Genomic DNA, 14,853 nt, shown 5'->3' with positions numbered 1-14,853 from the left:
CCTCCGCCGCCGAGCGGGATCGTCCGAGCCGCGCGCCTCGCTGCGGCCTCCTCCCCTCGGCACATGGTCGCCCGCCCCTTCCTGCGCCGCGCTCGGCTCCCGCGCCTCGCCGCCGCCGCCGCCGCCGCCGCCGCCGCCGCCGCCGCCGCCGCCGCCGCCGCGCACTCTGCGTTCGGGCAGCCCCCGGCCCGCGCTTCCCGCCTCGCCGGCTGCTCCGGCCGCCGCCCGCTTTCCGTTCCGAGAGCCGCGATCGGCCGGCTGAGGGGAGCCAGGGCGCGGGCGTCTGCGCTGCCGCCACCGCCGAGGAGCCGGCGCCGAGCCCGCGATGGAATAATGCCCAGCGGCCCGCCCGGTCCCGGTGAGTTGCGGGGCGCCTGGACGGGCTCGGCGGGGCCGCGCGGGGTCGCCCCGGGTCGTCGGCGCCCCCTGCCCGGCCCCCGCGCGGAGAGGCGCCGGCACGGGGCGCCGGGAGGGTCCCGGCTCTGTTCGCGGCCGGGTGCCCGGTGCGCGGGGAGGGCGCCGGCCGCGGGGTCCGCAGGGCCGGGCTCAGACGTCCAGGGGGGTCTGCGCCCCCGAGGCGCGGGGTGGGACGGGTGGCGCCGCCCCGGGGGTTTCGCGCGCCCTCCCGGAGAGGGGCCGGGGCCCCGCCGTTGCGGCGCCCTCCCGGCCGGAGGCGCGGGCGCCGGCCGTGGCATTGTCTCGGGCGCGGCGGAGGAAAGTTCCCCGCCGTTTCGGGAACGGCCGGCCAGGCCCCGCGGCCCCCGGACCCGGCTGGGGCTCGGCGCTGCCAGGCAGGCCCCAGGCCACTTAATTTCAGCGAACGGAACTTGAGGAAAAAATTCCCACTCGGGGTTGGGGTTTGTTCACGGGAAGGTAGGGACGTGGCTTGTGTTTTTCTGCTTGTACCATTTGGGGACCTGCTGCATTTTCTGAGAGCGACATGAAGTTTCAAAGAAAAAAGAAACTCGCTGGCGTCTGGTGTTCTGCGGTTTCCTACATCCCGAGAGTTCTTCTCGGGCATTCCTAAAGCGGTTTCCTTCAATAATTTATTTTTCCACTAGCGCAGGGGGATGGAGAGCCAACTTCAGACCATCCTCAGCGTGACCTCAGCTTTACCTGCACTAATCAGAAAGAACAAGAACTTTCTCCTACTTTTTTACCCGTGGACTCGGTCAGTTTGTCTTAGCAGAATGGGTTCTGGGATGACAGCAGGGCATGGATTGCTGAGAAATGTTTGGGGATTGTAAAACATAATTCAACATTGAGGCCAGTTTTGTCTCTCTATCAAACTTCAGCCCAAGGCCTTTCCGTTTTGCAGTTGGAGGAAGATGCAGGAAGAGAAGATGCAGGTCTTCTGGAAGCATCAAATCTTTGAGAACAGTTGTCGCAGTCCCTTCTTGTTATACAGCCGAGGCCTAGAGAGGTGAAGTGACTTACGTAAAGTCACGTGGCCAGGCTTCAGACTCCCCGTCCAGTGCTCATTTCACTAATGTCAGTTTATGGTCTGTCAGCCATGAAATGTTGGGAAATACGCCTTCCTGGCATTATAACCTTCATCGTTTCAGTGCCCTCTCTTGTTCTATCTTGTTTGTTATTGCTGCTGTTTTTTGAGATATGCAGTTATCTGAAACTGCATATTTTGAGACAGAGTTAAAAGAAAAAAATTCCCTAACCCCTACTGTTCAGCCACCAAATGGATTTGAAATATAAAATGGGTGGCTTCTTATATAGGAATGACTTTTCTCTATTCCCATTCTTCTGTAAAAAATAGAAACTCCCAGGTCCAAAAAAGGGCAGTATCTTAGCACATAATGTACCGTATGATGTTCTCTAGACATGATTTCCAGCCCTCCTGTATCTTTTGAGCTAGGCAGCCCATCTATTTTTCTCCCTACGAGAGCTCCGAATGGCTGGTTTTTCATTTTTAGTATGTGATAACGTTGGAGACGAAGGACTTTTTCTAAAGCTTGCCATTTGGTGAAGGAAATTGAAATTCTCTCCACCTCCCCACTCCTCACCAGCCACAGTGAGCCAGATTTTGCAAAATCAGTCGAAGGCTTGCAGGCCCCCAAATGAGTGTGTGCAGACAAATGGGACCCTCCCTCACCCTTCCTGAGGACCCGCTCCCTGTGGGCCATCTCCATGCTGCACCCAGGTGGCTGAAGTCTAGAGGAAAGAAGGGAACCTGTATAACCTGGAACATTGTTGTTTCTGCATTTTCCCTCCAAGTTCTCAGTGGAATATGACTGGATCCTGTGGCCCCATTCTCATTTTCCCCTCCTGTGTTTCTTCTTCCCACTTCTTTCCCAGCCACTATATCTGCATGGGTTGGAGAACAGGTTTTTTCTATGGGATGCATGAATGATCCCCATGTAAGCAATAGTAACAGTGATCGCTAGCATTTATTGAGCACTTGCTATATGCCCTGGATATGTTACCTCCTGAGAAGTCCCAAGAAGGAGAGGGAGCTGCTTCCGGAACCTTGACCAGAAAGGACAGCACTTTTCAGATTCATCTGGAATTTGAGTCATTCTTTCATTTTTCTATTGCACATTTGCTAAGTGGCTCCCCTGTGGAAGGTGCCAGTTGCGCAAAGGTGAATAGGACCCTGTGTTCAAGGCCTTCTATTTCCAGCCTCATCTTTCAGTGTCAGCCTCGCACTTTTTCTCTTTCAATGAGTCAGTTCAGCAAACCTGTACTGAGCACCTGCTTCATGCTAAGCATTGTGTGAAGTCCTGGTGATACAACGATGAACAAGATAGGCCCGGTCCCACCCTCATGGGGCTGGCATTCCATTGGAGGAGCTGGGCAAAAATAAAAAAGCAGGTAACTTCTAACAAATGAAAGATTGTGATTCTTGTTATCAAGGAAGCACACACAAGGGATCGACCTGATGACCAAAGTGAAGTGGGGTGGGGTGTGTGTGTGGGAGTTCTAGTTTTGCCAGGAAAAGGCCTCTCTGAGGCTGAAGAATTGAGAAGAAGCAACTGGCCAGGCAGAGAGGTTGCAGGAGAGAGTGCGTTCCAGGCAGAAGGATTAGAATGTGCGAAGTCCTCTGTGCACAAAAGAGCTTAATGTGTTCCTGGGAGTGAGGGGAGTCGGGGGCGGGATGGGGAAAATGGCACAGTGTGCGGTTTTAGAGGGAGGCAGGGGCAGATCACACCGTGCTGCGGACAGTCCCCCCATCAAGTACAAAGGGAAACTTGGATGAGTTTAGGCTCAGGAGTGGGGTCTGATTGGCATTTTTAGGAGATTACTTTTACTGCTTTTTTTTTTTTTTTTTTTTTTTTTTGCGGTACGCGGGCCTCTCACTGTTGTGGCCTCTCCCGTTGCGGAGCACAGGCTCCCGACGCGCAGGCTCAGCGGCCATGGCTCACGGGCCCAGCCGCTCCATGGCATGTGGGATCTTCCCGGACTGGGGCACGAACCCGTGTCCCCTGCATCGGCAGGCGGACTCTCAACCACTGCGCCACCAGGGAAGCCCTACTGCTTTTTTATAAGAGTGGATCACAGTGGGCCGCGAGTGGAAGCAGGGAGACTAGTTAGTAGGCCACTGCAGTAATAGGAAAGATGAGGGTGGCTTATATCAGGGTGGAACCTCCATCAGTGCCAGTAGAGGTGGAGAGAAGTGAGTGCAACCTGTTTGGTTGGATCTTGATGAAATTTGGTGATGGATTTAATGAGGTTGGGGCAGGCAAAAGGACTCAAGGATGACTCTTGGGTTGTGGTTTGAACAGCTGGGTGTCATTTGGAGAGACAGGGAAGACTTCGGGGAAACGTGTGCCTGGAGACAGGTTCCACGGGGGCCGTTCTGAGCTTGAGATGTCTGCGAGGCATCCAGGTGGAGATTTCAGGCAGACACGACTCTGGACCTCAGAGGAGACTTAGGGACGAGAGGCACCAACGTGGAAATTATCAGCCTGCAGCTGAGCTACCAAAATGCTTGCTGGGACGTGTCCTGCTGTTTCATCTCTCTGAGGGTCTGCTGTGTTCTTCCTCTTGCCTGGGACTTTGTTCCTCTCTCCTGGGCTACCTCCTGCTCATCCTGTAAAATATACCTGCGTCTTTAACTCCTTGAAGGTGCCTCTAGCTCCCTCTCCCACTCTCAGATCCCTGTGTTTACCGTCACCATAGTGTTCAATTGAAGTTACCGTTTTATAGTATCTTATATGTATGAAAAATTTGCTGCAGGGCCTGACATGTGGTAAGTGCTCAACAGATGTTAGCTGTCATCATCATCATCATTATTGATGGCAGTGATAGGCATATAAATAAAAATTACATTATATTAGGGTCAGTCTAATGATAAATGATGTATTAGTTTCCTCTTGCTGCTATAACAAATTCCCACAAACTTAGTGGCTTAAAACAACACAAATTTATTCTCTTTCAGTGCTGGAGGTCAGAAGTCTGAAATGAGTCTCACTGGGCTAACCTCAAGGTGTGCTCAGGACTCTGTTCCTTCTGGAGGTCTAGGGAACAATCTGTTTATTCCCTTGCTTCTTCCAGCTTCTAGAGGCCTCCTGCATCCCTTGTCTCTTGACCCCTTCCTCTATCTTCAAAGCCAGCAGTGTTGGTTCTCGTCCTTCTCATGCTGCCATCTCTCTGGTTCTTTCCTCTCTTCTGCTTTTAAGGACCCTTTTGATTACATCAGGCCACTGTATAATCTAGAATAATCTCCCAGTTTTAAGGTCAACTGATAAGTAACCTTAATTCCATCTTCAGCCTTAGCTCCTCGTTGCTGTGTAACCCATGTAGCCGAACACATTCACAGGTCCTGGGGGTTAGGACGTTGACATCTTTGCAGGCTGGTAGGGGAAGCCTGGTTATGGGGGTCTGGGGAGAGGCCGCTAACCCAGTGGGCAAGGGGAGGCCAGGGAAATATTCCTGGAGGTAGCGGTACCCCGGTGGGAGTCAGTCTCTACTTGTAAACTCACTGCCCTCCCAAATGTTCATTCCCTCATTGAGGTTTATTCATTCCTTCATTCAAGCTGTGCTTGATGCCTGGCTTTCTGTGAGGAGTTGGAGTTGAGGGTTCATGTCTCTGTGCATCCTTCAGGCTGCAGGCCAGGTTGTTCGCTCGGCAACCCAGGACACTCACTTTTCTCACCCCACCTCAGGAATCAGTTAAACTCGTCAACCCATGATCACCCTCTCCCAGCCCACGTACCCCATATCCACTCCCAGGAAGGGGTGGGGTCTGAGGGGGTCGGTCCTCTCTTTAAATGTCGGCTGTGGTTGATTTGCGGGCACAGTGTGAATCCCAACACACGGGCCTTTTGTACAGCTAAGACCTTGGGTCCCGAGCCACGGCTGGTGTCCCCAGCCTCAGCCAGCTCTGTCCCCAAAGCGGGCCACTGGCCACAATAGAGATCAGGAGAAGGCGTGTGATTTGATCAGGACAAATCCACCTGAAGCATGAGGGGAGAAAAACAACCCAAGGGCCTGGCCTCCCGTGCTTTGTGGCAGGTGGCCCCACCTTCTGAGAATAAGGGAAACGCAGCACGATGTGATGTGTAGTCGCGTCGCTGTGAGGGGGTGATCAAGACCAGCTTTGGGACGCCTCTCCGTTATTGGGAGAAGATGGGCTCCTGCCCCCAGATGCTCCCCAGAAACAGATGGCATCCCAAGACCTTCAGCACTTTGGGGGGACCCCATCAGCTCTGCTGGCTGCCCAAGTGCCGGGTTGCAGAGACCGAGGTCCCTTGCTGCTTGGGCTCTCCCTGCCAGCCCCCATCCCTTGGAAATGCCACCAACTAGCTGGCCTTGTAATATTTTTGGCGTTTCCTCTTCCTCTACCTCTCTAAGTCAGGAAATGCGAAAGAGCACTGAGTTAGAAAACCAGAAAAGTGAGCAAGCAACGTCTTTCCAACGGAGGGGTCCCAGGTGGAGTCTGGGTAGACCTGGGATTGGAGAAGTGTGCCCGTCAGCGCTTCCCCCAGATGCGGCAGGGCTTCCGGGGAACCAAGCCCGTCCCGGTTGTCGCGGGCAGGACAGGAAGGAGAGAGGCAAGCCTGTGTGTGGTTTCTGGGCAATGGCTTGTCTGTCCCTCATCAGGGCTCACCATGAGTTTTTCCGGCAAGGCTTCTGCCTTTATAGAACCCTGCCTGTGTAATGATACTGGTGCCTGTTTCATTGTAGTTTCGCATTGAAATAATTATCCTTTCGAGTAGAAACACAGAGAGAGTGCTCTAGTGAAAGACTGTCATATATGCAGCTTGTCCTCAAATGGTTCAGAAAATAATTATATGTATTTTCTGAATACATAAAAATTATATGTGAGTGAGAAAAAAAGGAAAAAGCAAATGGAGTAAAATATTAACCACAGGTGAACGTGGGTAAAGAGATGTGTGTTCCTTGTACTATTCTTACTCTTGAAATTTCCCACGAAAAAGATTTTTGCAAATGGAAGCGGGAAGAAAAAAAGAGGGCTCAACATTCCATTGTGATTGTGACCTTGGTAGATGCAGGATGGCCCAGAGGAAGCCAGAAGATTCTGGGGTCTGCTACTGACCCGCCTTCCCTCCCATCCTCACACTTTCTGTACTGAACCGAAATAATGTAGGAAAAGCGTCCCGCACAAGGAGTCCAGAAATGGGAGCATCAGTTGCTGCTATGCTGTGTGGAAACGTGTTTGCTGCTATGGTTGCCTCCCCTTCAGACTGCGCGTCTTGAGGGGGAGGGGTGGGGGGTCTGGGTTACTCCTCTCCTCCCCTTGTGCCTCTCCTCCCTTGGGCACAAGCAAAGGGCAGGCACTGACTGGGCAGGGAGGGGCTGAATGAAGTCCATTGGCTTCTGGTGCCCAACTGTGTTGCCACATTTGTTGGATTTTCTCATCGTTGAGTTTTTATTTCTAATGACTCTCCATTTAACTTCTAGAAATTCTCTTTGGTTGTCTTTCAGATCATCCTGGCTTTTAATCCTTGGGTCTTCTTCTTGCGTGAGAATTTCTCATTCTTATTTCGTATCTTTGTTTTAAATATCCTGACATTCTTTGTTCAGGCAGCCCTGTTATGTTAATACTTGAGGAACCACTTCTCCCATTTCCTGCATCTTCTGATTTGCGGGACATCGTGGCTCATACCCGGGGAGCAGAAGTGGCTTTACAGAGCGGTTTTGTCCTTCCGCCGAGGCTCCAAGAGTTTCCTGAGTCCTGGGCACGTTTCTGTGGTAGCTACTGGGCTCAAGACTTTTAACCCCAGTCCAGTGCTGTCTGTTTGGACCCTTCACCCATACTTAGGGCCTCAAAGTTTGCACAGAATCCTTTTTTTCCACCATCCAGACCCTGAGGCAGAACAAGCTTTCTTGCCGTTTCTCTGCATTGGAGAGAGGAGTAGTTCAGGCCCACTTTCAAAAGAGTCTAGGACCCCTTTGGGGTCCTGGCCTTGTAGAGGGATCTCAGCTCTCCCGTCCTATAGGCACCAACTGGAAACCAGCCGGCTTAATACATTCGGTCTTCTTTTGCAGACGAGGAAAAGAAAGGACATGTACAAAAATGTAAAAATTGCCATTTCGAGAAAAGAAAACCAGAATCCTTATCAGAATACTAGCAATAAGAAGATGTGATTCAGATCCGCGAGCACTCGCTGAGCCCCTCCTGTGTGTTCACCCTGCAGAGCCGGGGTTGGGGGACAGATATGAGCTGGGCCTTAAAATGCCTGTTCATCTTCTCAACCCCCAGTGCAGAGAAGACAGTAAGTATTTAGGAAGGAAGGAATTGTATGTACTGAAAAAGACAAATACTGATGCAGAAGACAGCATAAAATAATGGTAAAGAGCACTGAATTGAGACTCAGAAGTCCTGAGTTCTAGTCCGGAAATTGATATTGACTAGTTACGTGGCCTTTAGGAGCAGTCACTTACCCTCCTTTGGAACCGCCCTTCCTCACCTGTGTCAAGGTGGTGATAACTCTGTCCTGACGCTCCTCCCTGGCAGGTCGCAGTGAGATCATGAATGTGGAAGGGGGGAGCCACAGAGGGTGAGGGGTCTTTCTTCAAGGCGGAAGGGACCGCGTATCCTTCAGCGACACCTTCTTTTGGAGACTCCCTCCACCTCGCCGCCTCACCACCGTGGGCACTGGGTTTTCCGGGGAAGAGCTGCAAGCATTTCAGGTCCTCAGAGCTTGTGTAGACTAAGGGGTTGGCGTCTGGGCAGTAGTTGGGCCCCGGGGTGGCTGAATGGCTCCTGTCTCATGTGATGTTCTTTCCCCTGGAAGTTCCACCCACACCCCGCAAATGAGGGCTGAGCTGCAGCTGGGAACCCCTTCGGGATGGAGTTTGTGCGTCGCGTTGCCTTGGTGATCTTTGACCTGCTGTTCTCTGAGGCTGCTCCTCTGGACGGTGGAACTCGTGATCTCTCTGGGGTTTGTCCTTTGGCCAGATCACTCTTTCGTGCCTGAGTTGATGTGGTGGGTGTAGGTGGGAGCATTTGTCATGAAGCAACAGGAAAACCACTGGACTTGGAATCAATAACGATAGCTAATATTTATTGTATGTTCATACACGTTGAGCACTATTTTAAGCAGCTTTCCTACATGAGTTCATTAATCCTCATACTAACCCTATGAAACACGCACTCTTTTTCTCCCATTTTATGGAGGAGGAAACTGAGACACACACAGACTAACTAACTTTCCCAAGGTCATGTACCTCATAGGTGGCGAGATTTTAAGCAAGGAGTCTGTGTTCAGTGCCCACACTCTCGACTGTGATGCACTATTGCCTCTGAAGACTTGAATTTGAATTCCATGCCCTAATTCCTCATGTGGTCTTGGGGGAGTCTGGCCCTCACCTTTCTCTTAGCTTTTCTGAGCTGCTGCTTCTGTAAATGTTGAAAAAGCTTGCAGGCTTTTAAAAAAGGTGTTAAATAAAGCAATATATACAGAAAGTGGCCGAGTGCCAGGCACATAATCAGGTCTAAATAAAAGCGAGTAGGTTCCAAACGGGAGGAAAAAACAAATAACAAATTCAGTTTGAAGAGTCTCCCCTGCACAAACTTTTCCTGTATAGCCTGCTCTGTGCCAGCCACCTAGGATACAAAGGTGAAAACTCAAGGTCCGTGGGCTAGAATATCTTATAGTTGATTAGAAGAGAAAGATGTGAAACTGTTAATAATTTTGAACTGATGTCCGTCCTCACCACAGGAAAGTTATGCAGGAATAGCCATGAGTGTGCGGGGAAGGAAGAGTGATCCCAGTGGGGTGGTCAGAGGAAGGTTTGGGGAAGAGGTGCTCTATGAACTTACAGTCCAGGATGGGTAGGATCTCAGTACATGGAGAGAGTGGGTATCCAAGGCTGAGAGTAGCTGGCTCACAGTCTTTGTGATAGGAATGTGGTAGTTATTTTGTTTTGGAGGCCTAAGGAGAACATTTGTTCAAGAAGGAAGGTAAAAACTCTCAGTTACTATACCATGGCATTCGGGGGTCTCTCACTGGAATGCAGGCATCCCTGCTATTTCCTATCCCTCCACTGTCACGGAACTCCTGATCCAGAAAAGCAAACTGTGGTGTTTATAGACCTTCCAGTAATAGCCTTTCGCCAGTTTCCTCTCCTAGGACAGTTACTTCCTCAGAACTAAAATAGAACCGCTGAAGGGTGGAGATGTGGGATATTTGCAGATTAGACTCTGTTTAACGGTGTACTTCAGAGGCGAGCGGGTGAGAAGTTGTAGAAGACACTGTTGTTTGCTTATCCAACACCCTTTCCCCTTCTGCTTTGCTGACAGAACATTGATCTTTAGAAGCCTACCTTCCAGGGCCTTTAAGGGAGGTCAGTCCCAGCCCCAGGGGTGAACCACAGTGGTCTTTTCCCCCTTGGAAGTCATTGGTGTAGGCATGGGCATGTGACACAGCTCTGGTTATAAAATATGCAGGGGAATTTGCTGGGAGGATGGGGAAATATTTTTCTCCATCTTAAAAGGAGACATTTTGAAAGAAACAGCCTCTCTTCTGCTATGGGACATAGTAGGGTTGACATGTGATACCCGGCACTGTGGCAACCATCTTGGGGTCATGAGAGGCCTTGCTTAGGGAGAACATGTTGAGTGTGTCTGAGCAGAAAGATGGAAGGAACAAGACACTGAATACCCTACCCTGAGACGACTTTGAGTTGACTCTTCTGTTATTGTAGCCCATACCCACCAAAATAATACTAATACTCAAGGGAATGCCCACCTCACATAACATCTAGATGATTCTGGGGCTACTATATGCTCCCCTAATCACCCTATGCTGAGCCCACCATCCTGTTTGAAACCACCACTAACTTGTACATGTTTATGCCTTTGCAGTCTTGCTATTTTTTCTACCCAGATTGCCCTTTCCCTATCTTCTCCACCAGCCAAAAATCCAACTTACTCTTTTTTTTTTTTTTTTTTTTTTTGTGGTACGCGGGCCTCTCACTGTTGTGGCCTCTCCCGTTGCAGAGCACAGGCTCCGGACGCGCAGGCTCAGCGGCCATGGCTCACGGGCCCAGCCGCTCCGCGGCATGTGGCATCTTCCCGGACCGGGGCACGAACCCGTGTCCCCTGCATCGGCAGGCGGACTCTCAACCACTGCGCCACCAGGGAAGCCCAACTTACTCTTTTTTTTTAAAAATTTTATTGAGGTATAGTTGATTTACAATGTTGTGTTAATTTCTGCTGTACGGCAAAGTGATTCACTTATACATATTCTTTTTCATATTCTTTTCCATTATGGTTTATCACAGGATACTGAATAGAGTTGCCTGTGCTATACATTAGGATCTTGTTGTTATCCATCCCATGTATAACAGTTTGCAACTGCTAACCCCAAACTCCGAGTCCTTCTCTCTGCGCACCTCCCCCCCCCACCCCTTGGCAACCATCTCCACGCCCCCCCCCACCCCTGGCAACCACAAGTCTGATCTCTACGTCTGTGAGTCTTTCTCTTTTGTAGATAGGTTCATTTGTGTCGTATTTTAGATGCCACATAAAAGTGATGTTGGGCTTCCCTGGTGGCGCAGTGGTTAAGAATCCGCCTGCCAATGCAGGGGACACGGGTTTGAGCCCTGGTCCGGGAAGATCCCACATGCCGTGGAGCAACTAAGCCCATGCGCCACAACTGCTGAGCCTGCGCTCTAGAGCCCATGAGCCACAACTACTGAGCCCATGCGTCGCATCTACTGAAGCACGCGTGCTCTAGAGCCTGTGCTCGCAACAAGAGAAGCCCGTGCACCACAATGAAGGGCAGCCCCCGCTCGCCGCAGCTAGAGAAAGCCTGCACGCAGCAACGAAGACCCAACACAGCCAAAAATAATAAATAAATTTTTAAAAAGTGACGTCATGTGTTATTTGTCTTTCTGACTTACTTTGCTTAGTATGATAATCTCTAGGTCCATCCATGTTGTGCATGGATGGTATTGTTTCATTCTTTTTTATGGCTGAGTAATAGTCCGTTGTATAAATGTACCACATCTTCTTTATCTGTTCATCTGTCCATGGACATTTAGGGTGTTTTCGTGCCTTGCCTGTTGTAAATAGTGCTGCTAGGAACATAGAGATGTGTGTATCTTTTCAAATTATAGTTTTGTCTGGATATATGCCCAGGCATGGGATTGCTGGACCATACAACTTACTCTTTAAAGAATGGCCCAAATGCACTTTCTCTGTGAAGCCCTTCCTGATCCTTCTCGTTGTAATCCATTATTTTAGTCTTTGAGCACCCATAACACCTGTTGCCCCTCCCGTGCTCCCTCCCCACCCACACCCTCATTCTTTATTATGTGCCAGCTGTGGTGTTGTACACTGGCATTGTCCTTCCTGAATGCGGGCAGATGTGTGCAGCAGATTGTGAGCCAGTGTGGTTTGTGCGGTCCCAGGGGAACATAAGGTATCACCAGGTGCTTGTGAAGGGGCACCTGACCCCACTCTGCAGGGAGGGTCAGAGGAGACTTGCTACAGGGAGGAATCCTTGAGCTGAATCTTAAATAATGAATAGGAATTAGCCAGAAAAAGAGTGGAGGGAAGAGAAGGAAGTTCCAGGTGCAGGGAACCACCTCAGCAAGGAGGTAGATGGTGCAAATAGCACGGTTTGTGCTGGGAACCGAGTGACTCATCATCAGTGAACCTGATATTTCAGGTGGGATGCACTGAGGCCCGAGGGGAAGGCAGGAGCCACATCCTGAAGTTTGGACTTGATCTTGAGGCTGTTGAGCCATTGAAGGCTTAAGGCCGGGGAGTGATGTGACCCTTGCCCTTTAGGAAGGTGATTCTGGGTGCCCTGGACCGAATGGACTAGGTGGGTGAGGACCAAGACTGGAGGCAGGGAGGCCATTCAGGATGCTTGTGTAGGAGTCTGGCAGCGCGTGCCCAGAAGCTGGAGAGGGAGAATGTATAGGCAGTAGCACTGGCCGCCTGGGGACTGAGCGGGGGAGGGGCAGTGGGGGGAGGGAGGGCCGTTGAGGACATGGAGCTTTCTGGCTTGTTTCCAAGGCTGAGTCATGTTTGTGTCCCTCAAGACCGCAGCCTCCTTGGGCTCCTGGTCCTGCTGTTGTCTGCATCCCTAAATGCTTGGTGCCAGGCTTCAGTGGAGGACGGATGAGGAAGGAGCATGTCTGTCCCTCTCTTCTCTCTTCTGTTCCCCTCCCGCAATTTCAGCTCTTCGGGCTTTGTTTTGGTGGAATGGGCAGTGCAGCCGTGATGTGGTTTTCCTGGTGTCCTGGCTTCCTAGGTCTGAGCCTTGAGAAGAGGGGAGACTTTCTTATTGCCTGTGGCTCACTGCCTTTCTTTGTTACGCCTCCCCCAAACCAAACCACTTCTGCGGAAGCCTGTCCCAGCATCTCCAGTCCAGCCCCGTCTGTGTGTCCTCAAAGTTCCTGCCTCAGGCCAGGCTTCCGCAGGATCTCCCCCTGAGTCATCCAGCCCTTTCCCAACCCACTGCCCTGTCCTTAGTCCATCCTCCAAGCTGCTGCCAGGGGAGTTTCCTTGACTTCACTTTGGGGACACGCTTCTGCTTAGCAGGCTCTGGTCCCCTGCTCTGCTGCCTGGGCAGTCAGATGAGGAAGGAAGCAGCCTGGACTTTTCAGCTGCTCCGACCTAGGGGTCAGCCCAGCTCTCGCTTACTTGCTGTGTGCCCGGGAACAAGTTGTGTACTTTGCTGAACCTACGTTCAGCACACACCCCTACACACACACACCCCTACACACACCCCCACCACAACCCCTATACACACACACCCACCACAACCCCTATACACACACACCCCTACACACCCACACCCTTATATACATACCTACCACAGTTCCTACACACACACACCCCTATGCACCCACACACCTAAACACACACCTACACAACCCCTACACACATATGGACCCCTACACATGTACCTATACACATACACACATCCTCCTACACACCCTCACCCCTACACACACAACTACACAACCCCATACACACACACGCACAGACACACACAGACTTTCTTTCTCCCCTGCATTCTTATTTCTCTCAGTGAGTCCTTAGTGCCCGCCCCACGGTAGACCATATGCTTAATTTGTGTTTGATGAATGAATTATTCCTTCATTCTCTTTTATCTTAGAGTTTGACTATCTCTTTTTTGATAAATTTGAGAAACTCTTTCATGTTGTCCTTTAAGGGCTGGAAGGAGCGGGGCCCTGGCGCTCAGGAGGAGCTCACATGGAGGAGGAAAGGAAGTCAGGACTGGAGCACAGGCTTCTGATTCCGCTCTTCCCATTGGCCACCCTGTGCCTCCTGGGTGATCAGGAGCCACCTGCTGGGGCAGGTTGTAGGGGCTCCAGGAGGTACCATCCTGAGAAAGGGTGGGGCCCCATGCACAGCTGTTACATACAACAGCAGATTCGAGGGTTGCATAAGCAGGGCTGCGTGAGCCAATCAGTGCAGGACACGTGTTTTTCTGAAAGAATCTTAATGGACATAGCATGTGTCTGTGTGGGGTGTTCCCATCCTGGAACAAGTTGAGAGTTGGTTGGGGTAAGCTGAGTTCAGTGATGATTTTTTTTTTTTTTTTGAGCTCAGTTATCTCTTTATTAGGAAAGCACCAACACCACATTCTTGGAAATTACTGGAATTTTATTTGCCTCAGGCTTATGACTTGCAACCAAAGACATTGTACAAAGAAAGCAAAGATTAAGTACATTTTAGGGAGAAGGAGATGATACACATTGGTAACATAGGTGATAATGTTGCTTAATTTTTTTGCTCTTGATTAAAAAAAAAGTTTTGTTGAAATCGCTATTGAATATTGCAGTCTATGTAGTGTAACGGACTGATGATATTTTAAACTTCTTGTTTGAAAGAAGTAACTGCTGAACACTTGCAGGTGGGAATCCTGTTGGAGCTGAAACTAAGTCTGTGGAGGGTAATGCATCGTCAGAAACAAAGCTTCTGTGGTATAGACGATTGGCTGAGAGTTCGGATCCTGGATTTAGGCTGAATCCTAGCACAGCCCCTTAGTGGCTGAGCTTAGAACTTGCTGATCTTGGATCAAGTTCAGAGCCTCTCTGAGCCTCAGTTTTGCTACTTGTCAAATGCAGTGAATAAGACTTCCGTCTTACAGGCTTGTGGTGAGAACTCTATGTAGCAGTACATGGAGAGCAGTGAGAATGGTGCCTGGCACGTGGTAACTGGAAGTGGAAATGTGAGCTCTCCTGATGATGATGATTATTAGGGGTTAAATTATGTCCTCCAATAAAGCTGTGTTGAAGTCCTAACCCTGAGTACTTCAGAATGTGGCCTGATATAAAAATAAGGTGTCTACAGAGTTAGTCAAGTTAAAATGAGGTCATTAGGGTGGGCCCTAATCCGATATGACTGGAGTCCTTATAAAAAGGGGAAATTTATAGACAGAGACC

The 14,853-nt window shown here is 50.5% G+C and overlaps 1 protein-coding gene across 8 annotated transcripts in view; it reads left to right on the top strand.

The window, feature by feature from the left end:
- Window positions 1–220: 220 nt before the first annotated feature.
- Window positions 221–14,853, top strand: part of ASAP1 (ArfGAP with SH3 domain, ankyrin repeat and PH domain 1) — a 340,108-nt gene continuing 325,475 nt past the window's right edge. For all 8 annotated transcript variants that reach the window (XR_007472790.1, XM_049700766.1, XM_049700768.1 and 5 more), the window contains exon 1: window positions 221–358. The gene's annotated coding sequence lies outside the window, so the exon portion shown is untranslated. The remainder of the gene's footprint in view (window positions 359–14,853) is intronic.

Source organism: Orcinus orca, chromosome 17 (assembly GCF_937001465.1).
Source record: "Orcinus orca chromosome 17, mOrcOrc1.1, whole genome shotgun sequence".
NCBI lineage: Eukaryota > Metazoa > Chordata > Mammalia > Artiodactyla > Delphinidae > Orcinus > Orcinus orca.
This window is presented reverse-complemented; position numbering and strand designations above follow the sequence as displayed.